We start from the raw sequence: 24,763 nt of genomic DNA, 5'->3' as shown, positions 1-24,763 counted from the left end.
GCTCATCAACAATATATAACGTTATGAAGGAGAATCCATCAAACAGTTACAGAATCTAAACTATTTTTTTTTCTGCTAACTGCAAAGTAGTAAAATAAACAATCGGATGAATACACATACAAACAACTTTAACATTGTTTCCCTTTCAAAACAAAATAGTTGTAAGCTAGTTGTATAAACACTAGCTTGGCCACAGGTAAGTTAGGTTGTAGTGGGCGACTGAACGTAGCTCCGCTGTCAGCCTCCTTCGCTGTTTGAATAATGTTAGTAGGTTGGCGGACATATTTCAGCGAGGCAAGGCATCTTAAATCCAGTGTTTTAATCACTGCTCTGAACCCGTCTTTCTCAATGGTCTGTAGCAGGACCGTAGTTGGATTGCATTCATAATGTTGCTCTGCTGCATGCTTGAAGTGACATGTCTTTAACGTTAGCACGGTAACGTTAGCACGGCCGAGTAACGTTAGAACAACAGTGGCTAAAATATGTCAGATTTTTTAGAAACAAAAAACCTTGCAACGACAGACAGCTCCTCTCTTGAGCATACTTTGTTCTGGTGTATCTCCGGTCTTTCTTCATCCTCTAACTTTCTTCTCTGTTCTTGAATGTGCAGTAGTGACCAGAGCCTCTCCCAGCTTAACAGACTGTTATGCTACCTGGCTAGCTAGCAGCTATAATGTTACCCAACATGCCATTCGGCGGTGTAGCTACATTTGTAAATGGAAAATTATTAGTGTTAGAAACTGTTTAAGTCACAAATTGTTATGTGCTATGGTGTTTTATCCTTTAAAGAAAGTTAGTTGTGGGTTATTAATTGTTGTGTTATAAAGTTACTACCATGAGTGAGAAGGGTACGCAGTTAACAGGGGTCCCAGTGCTGCGACGGAGGGGAAAAAAAATTTCCGATCCCCGATCCAGCTATTTTGTCAATATCGGGCCAATATCCAATCTTAAAATCGGATCGGTGCACCCCTAGTTTAAAGGGCATCTGTGGAAGCTGGCCAAAGCAGACTGTAATAACATTAATAGCTATGACTTTAAAATGGTGGAAATGTATTGGTAAAAAGGAATGCACTGAAGGAGGAAAGTAAGAAAAGATTATAAAGGTAAAAGAAATGAATAACAATTGTTAGTTGAGAGCTAAAACAAAAAGCACCAATTGCAAAACAGAAAATTGATACCTCTGAAAGTGGTTTTTAATGTTCATTTAGATGTCATTGTCGATGGGATGATGCCCAAGCAGCGGAAATGAATGTTAAAACTTCTCTGTGTTACTTTCCCCCACTGCTATTTAATGAAATGTAAAAGCCAAAATTAATAGTGTGAATAAACAAGATGGTGCAGGTGAATAACAATTTGTGGCAGTCAAAGAAACACTTAAAAAAAATGCTGGAGCACTAACACCCTCTCTCTGCTTCACATTTGTCCCCCATATTATCAGCATTTCTCACCACCAACACTCATTACGTTGCTGGCCTGTCTAATGGCAGCAAGAGATGAGGTTTTCAGTTGGAAGGAGGCCAGAAAAACATCCACTCTACTTGCCCATTTCCTATTTTGTTTGCTCTTCCAACAGGATGGAGTAGGGGATTGCTAGGCTGATATTTTGACTGACTGAATAGTCTTTTCATTGCCACTTCATTTATTCAGTCTGACTCTGCCTTCTTGTTAACATTAGCAGTTTTTTGGGGGGTTTGGAGGGAGGAGGATTTGATTTTTGCCTCAACCTATTGGCAATGACATGTCCGGACGCTCTTTTTAGTCAAAACAGCAGTCAACATTGAGAATACATGTTACATCAAAAGATAATTTTCGTGTTAAAAAGGCGATAACGGATGCCTGCCCAACCTAACTTGTTATTATCCTCAATTCAATCAATCAATTTTTTATTTGTCCCACAGGGCAATTTGTGTTGACAGACAGAGGATAACAGGCTTACTAGCTACATTTGAGATATATATATATATATATATATATATATATATATATATATATATATATATATATATATATATATATATATATATATCTCAAACTTTCCTAGAGCCTAGAACAGCTATTTTTCTCATTTCAGTGTGAAGTTATATGGGACAAGCAGGTGGGGCCAGGAAAAGAGACACTAATGCATATAGGCTGTGCAACATAGAATGGAATGTGGGTTAAGTGAGCAACACTGATAAAAATTCATGGGGGCCATGTTGAAGTCGGTAGATCAATGCATACTTTGCATATAGCTACATTTATCTGGGAAACTAGACAGTCATCACTCTATTTGCTAACAGGTGACAGTATGAAATTCAGTCAATCAGCGCAATGACCAACATATACTTAAACCCATCAATCAGCCTGTCACATAACAGTCAATGAATTAACCCCACTTGTTTGTGTCGATACAGTCTGTCAGGCAAATAAATATTATAAAGTAGTATGACAGTTTTTGTAACAAGGTCTCTGTGTCAGTATTGAGTATCAAACACTAACTCTAACACTTTCCCACTCTGAAGATCCGATACAGATTTGTACTGTGATTAGTGTCATTTATAATTAGTAAATTACATTTGGGCAGACAGAAACCAGCATTAGCATTGTCAGTATAATCACCAGTTAACACCTCCACACTGTCAAAAGCATTAGTGCTATTATTAGGTAAACGAGTTGCTGTGCTCGGTACAGTATTACAGTAATCGCAATAAACAATATCTGTTCGTGCTGGAGAGCCCGCCCGAGTGCAGTCACTCTGCTCTGCCACAGGTATAAAGAAGGATGAGATTGACAATATAGATGACAGGAAAAATGATTGATTATGAAAGTTAATGGTGAGATAATGATTGATTGATGAGTATGATAGTTAAAATCAGACACTGGTCAGTATGTACAGTAGTAGGGATGCTTTTGAATTTAGATTGAACACATAATACATTGTATTCCATTCGTTATTCTGACTTTTTTAATCTTAATGAAGAAAAGTATGGCTACCTTCCACTGAAAATCGCTTTTGCGTTTCGTCAGAATATTAAAGTAGTGTTTTTTGTTTGGCCAACCAATACAGTATTTTTTATGTTTAATAATAAGGTGCTGCAGATTTCTGGCTGAAAGCCTCTAAGCATCCAGTGGTACAACAAGCAGAGACTGTGTACTCTAATACGTTATACCAAACTTTTTTTTTGTCGAAGTCAGCTTATCATTGCATGTTAATATACTCTAGTTAAAAGTAAAGAATCATTTTAACTGACACTGACTTGTGGCGTGTGCCATGGTGATTCTGTGCAACAAAACCCTGATTTGGCTCCTTGTTCACTCTGCTGGAACAATGCTGAGAGTATGGACTTGTTTAGCCAGGATTGGTCTGCTGGTCTGCATTTATTCACAAACACAGAGAGATAACAATACTCTGTGTAACTGTAAGGAAACCTCACTTCAACTCTCTCACTTCATAATAACAAGGCCTTGCCTGTATAGTGGATGTATCCTTTTAATGAATTTCCTCTAGGTGCTATTTTTACCCTGTATACAGTTCTGAATACGCTCTGATTTCTAAAGTATATCTTGTTGAATTATCACGGCCTTAATGAAACATTCCCGCTTCTTTTATGTGAAGAGCTCAGGCAATCAGCAGATGAGATTGAGTTCTTCTACACTGATAGAGATGCAGTATCATCAAATCAATCTGATGGATTCAATTAAAAATACCCTGCCTGCCTTTTTATGTCAAAGTTACAGACTTGGGGACTTTTTTTTTTTTTTTTTTTTTTTTTTTTATAGATTTACATATTTTTTTTTATAGATTTCTAAAAGGGTTTTTACCAAACAAATGTCTGAACTGCCATTGTCCCAACCGATATCACGTCATGAAGTGATTCTGAACAGGAAATGTGCCATCCCATTACAATATTTTCTGGAGTCTCAGCTGGAGTCTCAGCTGAACATAGATCAGTGGTTGGTGTTGATCCATCTCTTTCGCCCACTGATTTCAAGCTCCTTTAAACAGTAAGCGTTGGTCTGGGATCAGTGTCAATGTAGAGTTTGGTGCAGGGCCAAGGTGTGAGAGGATTAATATGTGTGTGTATGTGTGGTGATTACCACAGACAGACACATGATTCTCTGGGACCAGAGCTGGAGCAGGATTACTGCTGACTCACTAGGGAGCTGCTTCGTGTGTGTGTGTGTGTGTGTGTGTGTGTGTGTGTGTGTGTGTGTGTAATGTGAGAGAAGGTGTGCATACTGTATTTGCTTTCTGCACAGTGATGAGAAGAGGTAATGGTGGTATGTGTGCTTCTTTACCAGCATGTGTTTAACAAGATCCTAATTCCGTCTTGCACCTGAACATGAACACCTAATTTACTCCCTGAAGACTTCAGCTCAATCCAACAGTGTCGCCCACACAGCCATACAAACATACTTACTATACTTCTTTCACCAACTTTAGCAAAACAGCAGTCTCTCTGTTACTCACAGACACATTCACATGCACACAGACATAGACACACATGTACTAGGCTGAATGCTAGCATGGCACCAGTCCTGCCATGCTGGATCCTGTTGGGAGCTGTAATTATGTGCCAGATAGAGAATTAGGAGTGTTAACCAAGCAGCAGTGCAAACAACAACAGATTAAGACTGAAACAACACAGCCACTCAGTACCCGATGTTGCTGAATACTGTGGTGTATGAGCCTGATTTATTATTTATGGGCTCCTCCAACAAGGCTACCAAGCCTTCTTTTATTGAGCCAAATGTTAATTCTCACCACTACATGCCAAACTATTTCCTGAAGCTAAACCTTATCCCAGTTTTAACCTCACCCGTAAACCCTACTAAAACCTAAATTATACTCATTATTTTAGGCTCCCAAGTTTACCTTGAGATCAGTCTAGTATTCACTGGGATAGAAGTATTCTTATGCACAAACTCTCAAATACACTTTTAATACACACACCCATCTTTAACTAGTTGCCAGATCCTGACAAAAGAATTTAGTACTTGTTGGTAGAAAAAACCTACATGGCACTGCAGGACGCTTTGGTCCCAGGGCTGGCCTACTTCAGCGTGCTTTGGCCTGGTTTGGGAGTCTCTCTGACTACTCTTCTGAGCAGGAACAGAACAGAGGTGGATTTGCCTCCCACAAGCCCATCATCTGTGTTGCCTAGTGTGACAGCCGTGCTGTGTGTGTATGTGTGTGCATGTATTGTGTGTCTGTGCACATTGCTGTCTCATGAGCTGCATGGAGCAGGTTTTGATGAAAGCAAACTGACATGGTGACCCAGGAGTCCTGCATACTGATTGAAATATGTGTCAGAGAAAGGTTTCTTCTTTTTCACTCACACATAAAGTACTCCCTGTCTCTCTTTTTACCCCGTCCTCAGGTACACATACAAATAAACTGTTTACATGACCAGAATATTTAGTGATAGTATAATGTTTAATAACAAAAGTAGTGTTTAAAAACTGTTAGTTACATACAAGTATTTGTGGAAAAAAAAACAATACACGTAAAGCCATTGTAATTCTTTACACAACCGAGCATGTACATGCTGTATAAACACCCAAACTGCCAAAAATAGGGCTTACACAACTACAAGCCGGGACATTCTGAGTGGATGTCCACACACTGCCCAGACAGACTTGTACTTCCCAAGCTCAGTTCACATTATACTCTTGATGCTGCAATGCAAGCTAGTTATATGGTTGAATGGATGCATGATTTTACACCTGTCGTTGAAGTCCACCGAGGCAGGGAATGGGAATTGATGGATTTATGTTTCATGACATGCTTTACTGGCACACTGCCCTTCTCAGTCACCCTGGCTCATCTCTGGTTTATAATGCAAAGTGTAATCCTATTTATCCAAAGCTGACAACCTTGTATTATTCACCCTTCTCCTTCTGTACTTCTTCTTTGTCTCTCTTGATTCTCCTTTTTCTGTCTATGTTTGTGTGTTTCCATTTACGTCCTCATCCATCTCTCACGTTCTCCTTCACCTGTCTCTCTACTCCTTAGCTCCTGGCTAAGACGGTGTTCACCCTGTACTCCCCGGCGGTGCTGCAGCTGTCTAAACGGGACCGCTTTGATTTGGCCTGCGTGTTGTCACCACGCTGGAAAGAAACTGTGCTCTTTTTCTCAGTGCTCCTAATAAAGAGGTCAGTCTCTCTGTTCCACATGTAATGGGGGTTTAAACATTTGCTACAGGCACGGAACAACGGACCAGATCTTTACTCTCGCAAGGATCCTGGAGGGAGCCTGGGAGTATGCCCAACCGGTCTACATGTGCTTTGTGGATCTGGAGAAGGCGTATGACCGGGTCCCCCGGGAGACACTGTGGGAGGTGCTGCGGGAGTATGGGGTGAGGGGGTCCCTTCTCAGGGCCATCCAATCTCTGTACGACCAAAGCGAGAGCTGTGTCCGGGTTCTCGGCAGTAAGTCGGACTCGTTTCAGGTGAGAGTTGGCCTCCGCCAGGGCTGCGCTTTGTCACCAATCCTGTTTGTAGTATTTATGGACAGGATATCGAGGCGTAGTCGGGGTGGAGAGGGGTTGCAGTTTGGTGAGCTGGGGATCTCATCGCTGCTTTTTGCAGATGATGTGGTCCTGATGGCATCGTCGGCCTGTGACCTTCAGCACTCACTGGATCGGTTCGCAGCCGAGTGTGAAGCGGCTGGGATGAGGATCAGCACCTCTAAATCTGAGGCCATGGTTCTCAGCAGGAAACCGATGGAGTGCCTTCTCCAGGTAGGGAATGAGTCTTTACCCCAAGTGAAAGAGTTCAAGTACCTTGGAGTCTTGTTCGCGAGTGAGGGAACAATGGAGCGGGAGATTGGTCGGAGAATCGGCGCAGCGGGTGCGGTATTACACTCAATTTATCGCACCGTTGTGACGAAAAGAGAGCTGAGCCAGAAGGCAAAGCTCTCAATCTACCGGTCAGTTTTCGTTCCTACCCTCACCTATGGTCATGAAGGCTGGGTCATGACCGAAAGAACGAGATCCAGGGTACAAGCGGCCGAAATGGGTTTCCTCAGGAGGGTGGCTGGCGTCTCCCTTAGAGATAGGGTGAGAAGCTCAGTCATCCGTGAGGAGCTCGGAGTAGAGCCGCTGCTCCTTCGCGTCGAAAGGAGCCAGTTGAGGTGGTTCGGGCATCTGGTAAGGATGCCCCCTGGGCGCCTCCCTAGGGAGGTTTTCCAGGCACGTCCAGCTGGGAGGAGGCCTCGGGGAAGACCCAGGACTAGGTGGAGGGATTATATCTCCAACCTGGCCTGGGAACGCCTCGGGATCCCCCAGTCGGAGCTGGTTAATGTGGCTCGGGAAAGGGAAGTTTGGGGTCCCCTGCTGGAGCTGCTACCCCCGCGACCCGTTACCGGATAAGCGGAAGAAGATGGATGGATGGATGGACGTTACAACCTTTATCAGTATTAGGGTTGGGTACCGAAACCTTAACAATCGGTATCTACCGGACCGAATAGTAACGCGGATTTCAGTGCCTAATTTCGGTGCTACTGAAATGCCAGCGCTGCCCTCTGATGCTCCAAAACGGACGATAGAGGCAACAGAAGCATCGCTGCACGTGACGCTATTAACATAATACACTTGGCAACAGGTAACGTTAGCCTACCGTTAGCTAGTAGCTGGATTAAACACGGTTAAAATGCTGACAGCTAACGTTAAACGGTGTGTCTGTATTTCACTGTAGAGGATTCCAACACCGAGACTTAACAGTCTGCCGTTGTCGGAAAAACAACTCAGATGGTGCGTTCACCTGAAACTCGCCTCGCCAGCCTTGTGGTGCATTCAAAGTTATTGTAAAATACCCTTTTTCCATCTAGTGGTTGTTTTTGTCGTTTACCAGCAATTTACTGGTGAAATAAGTTATTGTTATAAGTTAACATTTTTAATACATCATTTCATTTTGACCATATGGCCTTAACAATAAACAAGCCGTTCTTTAATGTTGCCGACTGTCGTTTTGTGCTCCTTTTTTTCTTTTTTAAATATATACATATTTTTTTTAAATCTTTTTAAAAATATCGGTTTAGGCACCAGCACCGTTTTAAAGTATTGTTTTAGCACCAGTATCGGAAAAAACCCAAACGATACCCAACCCTAGTCAGTATGCTTGAGGTTAATAAGGGTTGTCTCTTAAGGAGGAATTTACTCATGCAATGAAAATAAAGCAAACTTTGACAATGTAATACTTTTATATGTGATGTGACATACTGATGGAGGTCAGCCTTTAATAGGCGGGGCAGGTTTTGGTCAACAGTACTAACTTCTTTGTCCCATTCCAGGTTTTCTGTACCAATTTTAATAAAAAAAGATCTTAAGTTTATTTACAAATTATTTACAAAACAAATTCACCTCATGTGTTGATCTTTTGGGTTAATTTGAGTTGCAATCAATGAGCTGGCAAATCTGCTGTTTGGCACGAAGCCTTAATCTATTAATTAAAAATGCTCTTACTCAAAAACAGTTTTCCCCTAAATATTACTCCAAAAGCCCTCAAAATCATCAAAAGGAATTGCTTCCAGCAAAACATAGGCTTTCGTGTCAATGACTGCTCTTATGTACTTGTGAAATTAACCATCTTTGTTGTTACAGCAAGACTTCAACCCGGGATGCCATGACAGTTGTGAGAGAGTGAACAGAAGTGCAAATGTAAGAACAAACACAATTTTTAAAGACTATTTTTAAAGCTCTTGTTCTTGCCTCACTGCAAAGCTTGAAACTAAAGCTGACACTTGCATCGTGCTGATAATTTTGGCTTAGCTGCAACAACATTGTGGAATGCAACAACAGCACAATAAACTTTGAATCAACTTTGCATAATTCAAATAGTCTGTGTTTGAGAAATTGTGTAGGAAATGCTTTGGCCTGAAAGGTATGCACAAACATCCTGTAATAGAAACAAAGCACAGCTGCTTTTATCCATTATTTCATTCTTTTGGTCATTACCCAAAATGTGTTGCCAGAGGTGAGAGAAGCTTAGCTCCTCTGTCACCACAAAAGTTCAATACATCATCTGCATGACTGCAGGTACTGCATTTCTTTTGGCACAAATCCTCCCTATCAACCAATAGAGACAATCCACCATTAATAGGAACACTATTGTGTTCTTGGACTTGAAGGTGCCAACTGTCATCCCCCCTGCTTCAAATTCAGCTGCTCCAGTGCACACTGATAGTCACAGCCTGACAAATCCAGCAGGACCGAATCATCAGCAAGGGGCAGAGATGCAATGTTGAGGTCACAAACTGGACACTCTGCACTCTTCTGCTGTGCATTAAAATCACAAACAGATTTGGTGACAAGGCACAGCCATGGCAGACCTCAGTAGCCATTGAGAATGCACTCGACCTACTGCTGAGGACACAGCTTTCCCCACCAGTCACACTAAGACCAGGTAGCTTGGAGCACAGCACCAGAGCCTCGTACTTACTCATCCACAAAATCTATCCCATTCTCATTTTAGTTAAAACACTGGGGATAATGTATGTCTATATCATGCAAGTTAGTCAGTGGAGCTATGTGCAATAGATTAGATTAGATAGACTTTATTGATCCCAAATTGGGAAATTTCAGTGTTACAGCAGCAAAACACAAGACACACAGCACACATACAGAGTATACAATACATAATAAATAGGCTAGAATACAAGAACAACTACTAAAAAATAAAGATAAAAAATTACAAAGGAAAGAATGTACAAACGTATATACAATAGCTAACCATTTTTCGCCAACTGTTGTGCATTACCCAGCTTTTCCACCAGACTGCCTTAGCTAACCCCATCATTCAGATTGCGTGCATCTATCTCACAGACCAAGGAAAGGTCTCCCAGGCAATTGGCACCTTCAGAAAGCAGTGTGCACCTCTACTTACTTCTTACCTGACCTCATATTCTCTTCTTTTGCCAGTCAGACACTCTATAGCAGGACTACAGTCTCCCCCTCTCTGCTTTTACTTGTCCTCCAGGCTCTGTTGGGAAAGTGGCCTGACTCCACACACACACACACACACACACATACTAACATACACAATTGTGCACCCTCACTCATACAGGAAGCTGATGAGACAGTGACTATATAGATGAAGGCTTGACACCAGGAAAATGTGTGTCTAACGCCCCACAGGGGATCTAGCTGTGATCAAAAATGTATCAAAGAGGGGGAAAACTTGAAACAGCAAACTTTAAAAGATCTCATTATTTTGTACCTGATAACAAAATCTTTTCTTCAGGTTTTCCAGGGCAATGTGCCTGTCAATGAGCCAATCATTTACTAATAACAGATACTGTTGTCACATTTCTCTGTTTTTCCCCTAAAATGTCGCCATTGTCTAAAAGCCTATTAGCTTGCATTTCAAAGTAATATCAGTCATGCAAGCTGCTGTCAACTTTCTCTCTGTGGGGTTGCTCTGATGGCTGAGTGGTCTAGGACAAACTTACATGGGAATAGCAGGCAGTTGCTGTGACTGCATTAGAAGGAATGTGAACCCAAGCTGTGCTGTCGTCTCTCCTTTAGTGTCCTGTCTGTAATGTAGGTGAACCAGCACCTTCAGGCCTACAGTAGCTGCACTCACCTCCCTGCTGGTCTTACAAATGCACCAATCTCTGAACAAACATCGGGAAGTGAAATTATGTTTGACTCAGCCCTTATCTTTCTGTCTTTCTGTCCTCAGATCCTGCTAATGGCTATGAAGGACATGGACATTGCTCAGCTGACCTCTACTGACCTGCCACTGCAGGTAGTGCAGTGTTCCCTGTTGAAACGTCAATTATGGACTATCGCAAGGTAAACTGATCTAGCTCAGCAGACGAGATCCTGCACAGAACTAGGGTTTTGTTGTGTTCTGACTGTATGCCAGTGTTATTTCCTCTTTGACTGCAAAATACCAAGAAGGTGAATCGTCTTCTGAATAGGGAGATGCAAAATGAAACGCAGTTCGGATGTAGTTCATTTGCCCCCAGAGAGGGTCCTGAGAGCTGTCAGCTCCTCTCAATATTCATTGTAGCACTGAAATATACATAAACAGCCCTTGGTTGCAACTGGAATGCTCAATAGAGTTAGATAACTCTTAGACACCACTGCTGTCACTGCATTATCTGTCTAACTTTTGTCCTTGTCTCTTTGCCCGTCTGGCTATGTGGCTTCATCTTAAGCTTGTAGTGCACCGACCTGTGTTTCTGCATCAGCATGTGCCCGAGTGGGTTTATAAACACAGGTGATACCAGAAAGGTGAATGAATAGCTGTGCATTATCACATGCAGAGCACACACAGGCTAAATTATTTATGCAGCTGTGCTATTGCGTTTTTCATCTCTGCTTCGTTTCTCATCTCTCCGTGCTGTGAAAAGCAGATGGAAAATTTTGAGGTGGCAGTCATGTGTGCAGGAGGATGGGTAGATGGATGGGATAGTCTCTCAGACATTTTTGTCTTTTTCTCTCTCTCACCAAATGTAGCCCCCTCCCTGCATACGTCACGTCACTGCTGTATATGTGTGTTTGCATGCACTTCCTGGAGTATGTACGAGGGCACGCAGGTTTTAATTGTGTGTGTGACTGTGTCTGTATACTTTTGTGTAGATGCATGTACTAGTGTCTATGTATCTGTGTGTGTTTGTGCATCCTGGTCCAGACAAAGGCCCAGCCAGAGTCCATTGGCTGGGCGGATGTGCGTGCAGCGTAGTAATGAGGGCGTCATTAGTTTAGCTGGGAGGTCCTCCGCTATTAGCTAATGGATTCTCAGCCATCTGCTCTGACAGGCTCCACTGGTTACTCATTTCCACCTCGATCAGAATGTGCTCCTGGAGACGTCTTTCCTCTCTCTGTGCGGAGGCTCTGGGAGCAGCTGAACCCCACCTGCTGTGGGGTGCAACTCCTCCTGTCTGTTTGTCTGGCTCACTGTCAGGCAACCGCCTCTCAGTGTCTGTAGTCACTTTTGTACCTCAGTCAACATCTGTACCATTAATTTTTTCACGCAGTCTTCATTCTAACCCTTTGTTTTTTTCTTCTTTCTCTTTCAGTCCTCCCCTGCTCTCTCTTTGGTTTGCTTGTCTGAAGATTCCTCTCTTAAAGGACAATTCCGGCGCAAAACGAACCTAGGGGTTATTAACAGATGTGTACCCATTCTGTCGCTCTCTGGGACATGTTTTCATGCTAATCAAATGTGTTTGTAGCTTGAAACAAGCTAGCGCAGACCGCTGATTAGCTTACAACGCTAGTATTCGGGGCACAGGGAAAGTAAAAACAAATTGCTATTTATACCACTAAAAAGGCTCAAAATATCACCACACTTCAACGGTAGCATAATGAAGGTCCCTAAATGTTAACCGAAGCATTGAGAACTTGTAAGTGTACAGACAGTTTATTGAACGAAGAGCTGCGGGAGCTCCGTGAAAGGGCTACGAGAGAGAGAGAGCTACCGGTAGTCAATGCCGCAACACATCCTCGTACTTCGGGAAACTGGTGGTGTACCTGCGGACATTGTGAAGCTGTGGCCACCGAACAGGAGTGTCTGTGTTGCACGGAGTGGGACCTGTTGCGTCGCGACACCCAAGAGACGCAGTGTTTTTATACAGTCTGAAGATTTCCCCTCTCTGATAAACAGGGCTGTACTTGAAACTTTTTTCCATGTCCCGAAAATAAATTGGAGATGGCGACCGAGACCGGAGGGACCAGATGGACAATTCTCCACTGAGTAAGTACACTAGACAAGTTATGCAGAGTGTGATTATTTCAGATATATTGAGCAAATTGCTTTTGATTTTAGTTTGCATCGCCAGCTGTAAGTCATGACTGGACGACGGCGGCAGCATGTAAACATGAACGCGAGTGTCTTTATAATGTATCTTTTCAATAAACTCTCTGTACACTTACAAAGTTCTCAATGCTTCGGTTAACATTTAGGGACCCTCATTATGCTACCGTTGAAGTTTGGTGATATTTTGAGCCTTTTTAGTGGTATAAATAGCGATTTGTTTTTACTTTCCCTGTGCCCCGAATAATAGCGTTGTAAGCTAATCAGCGGTCCGCGCTAGCGTCTTTCAAGCTACAAACACATTTGATTAGCATGAAAACATGTCCCAGAGAACGACTGAGTGGGTACACATCTGTTATTAACCCCTAGGTTCGTTTTGCGCCGGAATTGTCCTTTAACGTTGCTAGGGTATAAATACTTGTTTGTGTGTTTCATTCTATTTAGTGATATATCTAGCTGACAATGGTCACTACAGAAATAAGAGTTCACCTCAGGTAAACGTGTTTGATACGAAAGACATTTAAACCACACTTTCTTTCTCAAGGTATGACCTCGATAATATCTCCCAAGTTTACCAGGTGATGGTAAAGTACACTGGAGGATGTTAAAAGTACACAAATAGGCACCAATCCAGTATGAAGTGCAGTGTGGTGGCTGACTATTTATTACAATCACCAAAATTATTTTATTTTACAGAAAGATTTCTGCCTGGGGGGAGTTAGATAACTCTTGAAAAGTTCTTGAAAATACAATGTGTGACCTCGCCTTCACTGAGAGCTGACCTCTTTCTTTCACTCGAGCTGGATCCAGAAATAGGTTGTGGGCTTTTTGCTGGTGGGTCTCCACAGGACACAAGCTGTAATAGATTTAAACAGAAAATAAACTTACCACCTGGGATCGTTTTTGGAAAATGTTCATGAAAACCTGTTCTATTTTCCTGCTGTGTGCAGTGGTGGAACGTAACTAAGTGCTTTTACTCAAGTACTGTACTTAAGTATAAATTTAAGGTACTTGTACTTTACTTGAGCATTTTCTTTCCATGCTACATTCTCCTACTCCACTACACTTATCTGACAACTTTAGTTACTTTACAAATTAAGATACACCTACAAAACAGAGAGTGTATAAAATATGATGCCTTGTATAAATGAAACCACTGTACCTAAGAATACATACACGTAGAACTGAAACCATGTGAAAGTATCATCATTTTTTATATTTTAAAACAATCAAATTAATTTCTTCAGACAATAATCAGGAGATTAATCTATAAGGAAAATAATTTGTTACAGTCCTATATGAAATAGTTAGAAATCAGCTCCACCTCAACAAACTGCTGCATGGGTAATGATAATCTAATATAATGGTAACAGTCACAGAGGACATATTTCTGAATGGAGTACTCTTGCTTTTGATACTTCACTAAGTACATTTCCTGACATTTTTACTTGTAATTGGGTACTTGGCTGGTTCGCCTGTCTATGGACATATCATATCACTACACAGCGCTTCTGCCCCCATTGTGAACCCGCCGTAATACGCCTGTTTCTCCATTGCATTCTACTGTATGTGCTTGTCTGTATTTGTGACAAGACACACACATTCATACAGTTTCAGTCAATGAAGTGTCCAGCATCAGCCATAATAGCTTGACAATCCAGACCCCCAGCCATTCATAGAAACTTTGATTTCTATATTTTGAAAATGTTTGCAGGGAAATCGATAAAAACATTCAAAGTTAAAGATAAAAAGATATTGAAAGGTGGTCTACCCTTCCATTAGACTTCAGTGCTAGAATACAGACGGTCAAAATGAATATTCTACCTAAATTGTTATATTTATTTCAAGCTCTTCCAATTAATATCCCCCAAAACAAATGTATAGCCTGGGACAAGATGATTTCTAGATTCATTTGGAATAGTAAAAAAACAAGAATCAAATTTAAGACACTTCAACTGCCTAAAAGTAAAGGTGGAATGGCTTTGCCTAACCTTACAGAATATTTTTATGCAGCTCAACTTAGACCTCTGGCCTGTTGGTGTAGACCTGACTATGAGTCTAAATGGAAAGAAATGGAGAGGGAAATACAGGGCTTTCAGACCCAGATATTGGTGGGGGATAAACATTTGATAGGTGCTTTGAGACATGCTATGAACCCAATAGTAGCATTTACACTAGAAATATGGAGCGTTGTAGTAAGAAAATACGAACTTAAGAGGGATATGTGCACTCTGAGGTGGTTCGCGTACGATTCAAAGTTTAAGCCAGGGACATATGATCCAGTATTCAAAGAATGGGCACAAAAAGGTATGACAGCAATATGTACAGTTTCAGCAGGTGGATAATTTCTAAGCTTCCAAGATCTAAAGACAAAGTACGGCCTTGAAAACAAAGATTTCGATAGATACATGCAGTTAAGAGATTATTTCACAAAAGAGATAAGGCCAGTTGAAACTATAAATAAGGTGATCGGAGTCATTATGGATTCATACAAACAGAAGGGGTCTCGGCCCATCTCTGCTTTCTATCAAGCTTTGGGTGAGAGCAGGGGGGACTCATACGGTGGCCGACAGGGGCAAACGCCCTGCAACTTAAGAAAACACACGCAAATAGACAAAACACAAGCAAATTAAGAAAACAACTTCATTAATTTGACAACATGTGCAGCATTCAGCAAATGCACACAACACAACCAAATAGATAAATGCACTGCAAATACACACAACACAACCAAATACATAAACGCACTGCAAATACACACAACACAACCAAATACATAAACGCACTGCAAATAAATGCAAAAGAAAAGCATGCAAACCCCGAAAAAAGAAGCGATGCAAAAAGAAAAACAACTTCATTAATTTGACAACACATGCGCAGCATTCAGCATACGCGCTGCAAATGCGCTGCAAATGCACACAACACAACCAAATACATAAACACACTGCAAATACACACAACACAACCAAATAGATAAACGCGCTGCAAATATGAAACAATGCAAAAAGAAAAGCACACAAACCCAGAAAACAAATGCAACAAAAAAACGCTGCATCCAGATTACACAACGGAAGTTCTCCAGACCTCTAGAGGGAGCACCTAAGTGGAACAACTTGATTTTCGACCCCACGGGGAGAGAGCGCTCTGCCTTTTTATTAGAGTCAGGTATGGCTGCAGCCTGGAGAACTCCATAGACTGTATATTAAATTCTTCTTATTATTATTATTATTATTATTATTAATAACATAATATATTAGTAATATACAGTCTATGCTCCCGTCTCATGCCCTCCCGGCTGGTGCCATCCCCGAGCTTCGGCTTTTCAAAATAAAAGCTTGCGTCTGGTCCGCTATGTCTTTGTACTTTGGTGTGTTGGATGTTTGTGAACTAAACAGTACGGCAATCATGCTAATGAATACAATAACTTTTTCAGCAGATGTCTTACTTACAACACGTTGGAGTTAGCAAAGCAGTTTTGTGTTTATATGTGCGAGCAGGATTTATTCAGTTTAATAAATCCCACGGTAAATTGGCTGGTTTACTAAACAGGGAGGGACTAGAAATCCTGTCTGTTTTATGTATTTCAAGAGTGAATTGCTCCACAATATGAATATAGATTGATCACTTATTTTGTTGGTAACCATTGTTGTATAATCACAATATTACACTTGAGGAGGCCTGTACTTCAGTAATGCGCCATTCGGACCTCGAAATTAAACCCTCTCGTGTAATATGGCTTAAACAAACGTCAACGTTAAACACTGATGTTTTAAATGTTTTATCACCACGAGTTTACAGACGTCTCTGCTGATTGAGTATCACCTGTGACCTGAGCCGAGACACACCCACCAAACGAGAGAAAACATATCTTAAACGTAGACTTAATATTTACAGTCTATGCAGTTGCTCTCTCTCTCTCGCTCTCTCTCTCTCTCTCTCTCTCTCTCTCTCTCTCTCGCTCCCTCTCCCTTCCTCCCCGTGGGGTCGAAAATCAAGCTGTTCCACTTAGATGCTCCCCTTAGAGGTCTGGAGAACTTCCGTTGTGTAATGTGGATGCAGCGTTTTTTTATTGCATTTGTTTTCTGGGGTTGTATGCTTTTCTTTTTGCATCTTGTCATATTTGCAGCGCATTTACGTATTTGGTTGTGTTGTGTGTATTTGCAGCGCGTTTAAGTATTTGGTTGTGTTGTGTGTATTTGCAGCGCGTTTGCTGAATGCTGCGCATGTGTTGTCAAATTAATGAAGTTGTTTTCTTAATTTGCTTGTGTTTTGTCTATTTGCGTGTGTTTTCTTAAGTTGCAGGGCGTTTGCCCCTGTCGGCCACCGTAGAATCAACACTATATAAAAGCAAAATGGGAAACAGAACTAAAGATCAAAATACAAGAGGAGGAATGGTATCACATGTGTGAGACACAATGTACATCAATAAATTCATTAATATGGAGGGAGTTTTGCTGGAAAAACCTAACTCGCTATTTTATAACACCAAAAATAAAATCTAGGCAACTCGCTATATAACAAAACTGCTGGAGACTGTGTGGGAGTGTGGAAGCAGACCATGCGCACATCTTCTGGAACTGTACAAAAATGAGGACATACTGGCAAAATGTTAATTTAGTTGTAAAAAATGTTTTGGGATATGAAATCCCAAATACTTGTCCAGTGATGTACCTTGGGAACATTGAGAAGGTTGTAATGAAAGAAGATCTGTACTTGACTAAAGTATTATTTGCAGCCAGTAAGAAAGTGGTCACAAGAAACTGGCTCAATGGAAATATCCCAAAACAGAACCAGTGGTTGGAAATTGTCCAGGAAATCTTTGTTATGGAAAAATTGACATATCTTTTGAGAGTCAAAGAGAATGTATTTGAAAAGAACTGGGAAAAATGGAACATTTATATGAGACGTGACACCAACTGAACAAATGCCAAATGGAATAGTGGACTGAATAGTGGATCATCTCCAGACAGTTTGTTAGTGTTATTACTATTGTTATTTTAATTTGTTCCTTATTTGCTGTATTGTTTTGTCTATATGCATGTGAAAACTCAATAAAAATGTAAGTTGCAAAAAAAAGTAAGTACTTAATGTAGAAAACTCCTCGCATTTAAGAAACTGGAATTGATCAAAACAGTTCTGTCAATTGTTTTTAATCTGCTAATCATTTCAGCTTGACCTGTAGGCCGCTATATTGTTGGGTAGTTTAATTTATAATAAAACATTGTATTTTATAAAAAAAAGAAAAGAAAATGTTTTCTGGACCTGGTTACCGTTTTCTGCCAGGCCAGGGATCTTAGTTTTGTTCTTTTAAGTAACACAAAGCCAAACTCCGAGTCAGACGCACTTTCTTTTCTTATTACAAATATGAAGTAATCATTTTGTGGAACAATTTCAGAGTTTTCCAACATATTGAAACATGGAACAAGGTCACCAGGATGTCACATAAACAGTGGAACACAATATCAGACAGTACATATCATTTGACAATAACCATACACATTCAGTGTTGATTAGCGTCCACTCTGCCACACAGATTTACCGTAGATTACATCCTTCTGTTATTAGTTGGGAGTACGCGTTTGACTAATAGTCTTTTGTTTTTATCGGCTTGTAGTCCCATGATCCTCTGTCTCTTTCTTTCTGTCTTACACTGTCCATCCATTTCTCATTTACTATGAAAATCACAACATCCGTCCCTTAGGGGCCCTTTCAAGAAATTACACACCCTTCGCTTTGACACAGACGTGTCGGAGCATTTATCACACCTATCAGGATGCGTCGTCAACATATGATCACACCGGCTGTCCCCGGGGGGCTTTAGCTCATCCAGCACACACACTTGACACAAATTATACACAGACTGCCAAACATTCAGATGTATCTGTCAACCCTATAACACTCATCTCTCTCTCTCTCACACACACACACACACACACACACACACACACACACACACACACACATATACCACAGATAATACAAATCTTCTCTCTCTCATGGTTTTCTCTTCCTACTGGTTTACCATGGCTCCCTTGGGCACAGTAGAACCCTATCCTGTTTAATTGAGTGTATATCATCATCTAATGAGTTTTAAGAGCTCCTTAGCTTTCTACCACCCTTTACGCTTCAAGGGAGTTGAGCAATATGTGTGTGTGAGTATTTGTGAGTGTTTTAAATGGATCGGGTGGGCCAAGTGAGGAGGATTAAAGCACCAATGCGAATCATCTTGTTGACATGGAGTCTACGAAAGTCTAAGTGAGAGAGACAGATGAGGAAGTGGGCCACCCTGACATACAGTGACTGAACTCGAGACAAGAATGCGCCTCCAACTGTCATGCTATATACCGTGGGATGTTACAGTTGGAGGAAGAGTTTCTGCAATTCTCCTTAAACTAAATGGACTGGTTAAAGCCTACATGTAATGCATACATGAAGATGTTTGTTGTTTTGCACTGAGGATATCAGTGACTCTTTAACATCTGACTTTCAGTGGAAGATAAGCGTTTGCTCTATGGTGTCTCTGGGTTTCTGTAAAAAAGAGAGGTTCCTTTATTGTAGTCCAATAGCATGCACTCAAACGATGTGGTACACCTGTGAAATGTTCGGTTTTAACGGCACAGACTTACAGTAATGCAGCCAAAGCAGTGACAGTGGCACATTGTTATTGTGTTGGTTCTGGAGGTCAGCACTTTGGATTTGAAATTAAAAACTGACTCTGAGCTTAACATGCTGACTTTCAGCTTTACTGTTATTTAAGGATGTTAACGTCATCATCACATGAACCATGTAGTAATTGTCTCATACTGCACTTCCTGACTGAGTTGTACTGTTTTGTCTCTCTTTTGTCTCTTTCCACTCCCATATAATATCTCTCTTTGATGCTTTCTTTCACTTCTCTCCCTTCTTCCGTCTTCCCGTGATTTGTTTTTATTCTTCCCTGGTATGATAGTCACATATGTTGATCCAGCTTTATCTGACTGTTATGTCTATTTGGGCCCTGAGACAATCAAGTCACACACAGATACACTTGACTGGATGACAGTAATGCCTTGCAGGGTTTTAAATGGACCCCAGAGATATTGTACAGGCAGATTCACTTTACCAATCGTCACACACAAATAAACTAATTTAAGTGTGTAAACTAATTTAAAAAATGTACATATATGCTCACTGTATGTCTTATATGAATATATTGACACAAACACACAGAAACCCTCACACTCAGGCAGGGCAGGCAGCGCGAACTGCCGCTGCTTACCGGTGCTTTCTAGTGACAATATGTTTGTGACGGTGTGTCAGACAGAACTATGCTGTTTGCTGTCACCCTGGCTTACTGGCTGATACCTCTCTAGGGCATAAACACACACACACACACACACACACACACACACACTGTGGTCTAACTCTCCTCATCCCTCCATGGCCATCATCACTGTCTCCTCCTCTTCTTCATCTCTGTCTTTGTCTTCACTCTCCGTCTCACTCTTGAAGTAACTCCAGATTCTGTTATAAATAGGAATTAAAGAAATGTGTGGGTGTGCTTGTTTGTATACATCGAGGATGCAAGCTAAGTGCTCATCACTCATGTGCATGTAGTGTTTCACCTGCTTAACCTCCACCTCCCTCTGTCTCTTTCTATTCCTTTCCTTTATATTTGAGCCATTTATAAGTACTTTTGTCCATGCTTTCTCATTCCACACTTGAGAAGTGCATCCCTACATCACATATGTAAAGGGTTTATGCAAAGGGGTTGTGTGTGTGTGTGTGTATATACTCATGCTGTAATTCTGTATGTTTTCAGCTGTTCTAGGTTCCCAGTGTGACTCAACCTCACATGTCTATTTGTATCTCTGTATCCCTTTCTCTCTGTCTTATTACTCCCTACATCTCGCTCTTAGTAACTCTTCCTTTTTTTATTCTCTAACCATTTTCCCTATATTTTTTCTCTCTCTCTCTCTCTCTCTTTCTTTCCTGCTTTATTTCCCACTCTTCATCTCTTTTTTCCTAATTCCATTCCTTCTCTCTCAGTCCCTCCATCTTCCTTAAGCATTTTCACTCCTCTTACTTTCTTTCTCCTTACCTTTCTCTCTCTCACTTCCTCCTTCTATGCCTGCCATCTCTTCTTTCACTTTCTGACTCAACACCTTGCTCTTTGCATGTCTATTTCTGTTCTCTATTTTCCTCTCCCCATGCCAGCATCACCTCCCCCTGGTTCTCATTATCCGTCTCCCTCTCTTCCTCTCTCCTGCCTCTGTCTCTGCTTAGATACCTTCTATTCCCGAACCTGTCCCACCCACATGTGCATGTGTGCACACGTGCACCCACACAGACATACACCTGTGCACAGGTGCGTACACACAGATGCACATTTTAAAAGGCACTGCATCCTCAGACCAGTCATTTTCTTCTATATTCATTTTTTTCGCCTCTGGGAACATGAAAACACATGCTAAACTACTTGTTAAAAATAAAGGCAACTGCAATATCAAGACAAGCCTTGTCATAGACTGACTTTCTTCCTCCCTTAAACCCATTTCTAGGATTTGATCTGATACAGCTGGAAGCAGTGTAGGCACATCAAATTATACACTGAGCACCAAAACATTTTTGAATCTCACATTCCATTCTTTGTGTCGTCAAATCATCTGTAACTGCAGGTATTGTGTGATGTCCTTGTTTGCAATATTATCTACTCCAGCAACAGCAGATATTAAAAAAAATCTTACAGGAACATACGACAACCTGCTAATAAAGTAAAGCATCTGTTCCTGAAATGTCTTTTTTTTTTCATTTGAAGCGAGTAATCCACGATATGATCTGAAAAAACAATGTGTTATTATAAATCTGCCTACGTCTTTAATATTTGTCTTTGTAGCTTCCCTCTGTTCTATAGCAACTTTTTCTACCATGATCTCGTGTTTTTGTCACTAATGATCCCCATGCAGTGCAACTTGCAGACAAAGCGGAGCAGATTTTCCTCAGACAGCTGCTGTAAAATTATAGCACATTATATTTTTTGTCATTCAAACCTTAAAAAACAAGCCAGTCATCAGTGATGTGATCCCACATTTGTGTATGTCTCTGCACCTTTGACCTATCTCTCTCAGTGTGCACTGCTTTTGTTTTGCACAATGTTACCGTGCCCTCATTTCTTTGTCACTTGAAGTGTCAGATGCACACCCCCTTCCACCTTCTCATAAAATGGAGCAGATGTTCATGGAAAAGCAACTGTGTAATTCTAATTATAGTACATTGTAATTTTTTGTCATGCAAACCTTGATAGCTGACAAACAATAAAGACATTTGATATGATCAGCCACTAATGAGCATTTGTATCATTATGTCCACAATAACAATTTCATCTGTTTCTAGACTGTTATTAGTATTTTATCTCTGTGCCCTCACTGCTGTCGCCACTTTTTCACCATGCACCGTTTTTTTTCCGTCCTATATTTTCCTAGATCCTCAGTGGTATAATGGAAGTATCCCCTGAACTCTATGACAATGAGTCTTGGACAGCTATATGGAGAAAACGACCTCTCCACCAGCGAGTGAACTGAGTGCTTTTTTCTCTCATGAGATCAGCCTGCACAGGTACAGATACTAGAAACACACAGCACTGTTCATATTACACCTCATGTAGTCTAACTGAGCCAACACTACTTCTATTGGCAGTACCCCATTCACATATATAAACTCAATTTAGGCTCTCCTTTCTCTTATTTAGTTGCATAAAGCAATGATTAGTAGAAAACAGTGAAAATGAGTTTACAATTTACAGGAGGAAATAAAATGAAATCTGTGGCAGGCACCCTATGTTCACACACATTTATCCAGCTTTATTGCATTAGTCCCAGCCTTCCACTGTGTAATCAGTGCATCTAAAATTATCGTCTATAGAACTTAATTTTCTTTGTTTCACTATGCACACATGGATAACAGTTTGCTTTTGGCACTAGCCCCACAGGGCTTTTGTTGTCATGACTATTATCCTCTATTCAGAATCCGAGTAGAAAAAAAAGCAGAAAAGTGGGCTACTGGTTCAGTAGCATTTCCTTGTCATGCTTGTAGGCTGTGCTAGAAAGGCTGCTGTGAAAATGGATTGATTTGATCCAGAACACAATAGTGTAGCACCAATATGTTTTTTTCCACACTGAGCAAGTTTACCATTCAATACACACACTGCTACACATAAAAAAGAGGTGGTGTTCATTTTTCCGCTTGCATGTAGATGCCTCTACATCTGCTGTAGAGGCTTGGAGATGATGGGATTTTCAATAGGTCCGTGCTGAATTGTGCATGTGTAAAATGCCTGTGGTACAGTGGTAGCCTTTATAGGCCAGTCGAGAGCCCTCTCAGTTACTTGTAATGCACACAGTAATAAAAACATCTCACCTATTTTTTAAAGATTTTTTTTGCCATTTATTTGTGACAGGACAGCTTAGACATGAAAGGGGGGGAATGACATGCAGCAAAGGGCCACAGGTCGGAATCGAACCCGCGGCCGCTGCGTCGAGGACTGAGCCACTGTGTATTGGTGCACGCTCTACCAGGAGAGCTACCCAGGCGCCCATTAATATGATGCAGTCAAAATAGCTGCAGCAGTCAGCAGTGCTCTCTAATAAACTCTGATAAATCATGGACTAGTGGTGGAAGAGTCTCTGGGTCTGAAAAGTGAAGCAATTTCAGAAGTGCCTTAAACCTGCATTCGTTCTAATGACCAGCGGGGGGTGACCCCACTGGTTTTTAACTGCAGCAACTTTAAGATACGCTATTGGAGCTGGAATTACCATGGCTGCTGGCACCAGACTTGCCCTCCATAAATTCGTTCTAATGACCAGCGGTGGGTGACCCCACTGGTTGCAAAAAGAAGTTAGGTTGTATAAAAGTCTATAAGAAAAAGACCCTTCTTATCAATTGATTTATTTCCTCAGTTAACATTTTCATAATGAGTTTATGGTCTCAATCGCTAGCTTCTAGTCTTCGTCAATACAGCATAATGTTTATTTTGTAAATCAGAATCAGAAAATGTTTTGTTGCGACAATAAGTACACTTACGTATATAGTATATAGTATATGCGATGGGTAGATGTAGAGTCCAGGATGAAGGTTAGTGCAAGTGTAGTGACTAGGATTGGGGTGGGGGGGTTGGGAGTCAGTGTCAGTGGGGGTCCGGGGCCTTGATTGTGAGGCTGACTGCAGAGGGGAAGAAACTTTTTGTGGTGTGAGGTTTTGGTCCTGATGGACTGCAGCCTCCTGCCAGAGAGGAGGGGTTCAAACAGTTTGTGTCCGGGGTGAGAGGGATCGGCCACAATCTTTCCTGCCCACCTCAGCGTCCTGGAGGCGTACAGGTCCTGGAGAGATGGTAGATTGCAGCCAATCACCTTCTCAGCAGAGCGGATGATGCGCTGCACTCTGCCCTTGTCCTTAGCAGAGGCAGCAGCGTACCAGATGGATATGGTCCCATTTAGAGTAAAATAGAAAATAAAGCAGGATTATGTTTTTAGGGTGTGGCTTTGACCCTGTTACTGTGTGTTTTTTGTTTCTTGAAAGTTAATTGAAACATTTTGGTCACCTAAAAATGTCTCGAAGGAGTCTTCTGTTCATTTCTTCCCGGGAAGTAGGCTACATTTAGTTTTGAGCCTGTTTTACACTAGCCAACATTAGCATACAAATTAATATCACAGTTAACCTTATTGCAAACCAAGCTAGCACTAGAGTTAGATGATAACTTAGCTTCACCCTACAAATATGGTTAATTCTGGCTCCAAAAAACCAAGATGGCGATGGCCAAAATGCCAAGCTCGAGGCTTCAAAACTGTAGTCCACAAACCAATGATGGGGGGACGTCACAGTGGCTACGTCCATTTCTTTTATACAGTCTGTGTGATAAACCCACCGTACACAATCTATCCAGCCGAGCAGACAGACAAAGTTTGCAACTAACTGGTAAACACAGTGGAGCATTTAGCAAATTAAGAGCCAGGTATTTCCCTCAGGAGGTGGTTGAGACTAAAACAGA

General features: G+C 41.3%; 2 long non-coding RNA genes across 2 annotated transcripts in view; one reads left to right on the top strand and one right to left on the bottom strand.

The window, feature by feature from the left end:
* Nucleotides 1-24,763, top strand: part of LOC116042370 — a 53,846-nt gene that overhangs the window by 23,935 nt on the left and 5,148 nt on the right. Inside the window, exons 3-5 of the long non-coding RNA XR_004103199.2 lie at nt 5,996-6,135; nt 10,663-10,775; nt 22,203-22,335. This is a non-coding gene — a long non-coding RNA (uncharacterized LOC116042370). The remainder of the gene's footprint in view (nt 1-5,995; nt 6,136-10,662; nt 10,776-22,202; nt 22,336-24,763) is intronic.
* On the bottom strand, nt 1,444-24,763 carry LOC116042372. The gene is made up of 3 exons (XR_004103201.2): nt 24,489-24,763; nt 5,871-5,880; nt 1,444-1,456 (listed from the first exon to the last, which is right to left on the bottom strand). It is a non-coding gene; the product is annotated as an uncharacterized LOC116042372 (long non-coding RNA).

Source organism: Sander lucioperca, chromosome 9, assembly GCF_008315115.2.
Source record: "Sander lucioperca isolate FBNREF2018 chromosome 9, SLUC_FBN_1.2, whole genome shotgun sequence".
Taxonomy (NCBI): Eukaryota; Metazoa; Chordata; class Actinopteri; order Perciformes; family Percidae; genus Sander; species Sander lucioperca.
This window is presented reverse-complemented; position numbering and strand designations above follow the sequence as displayed.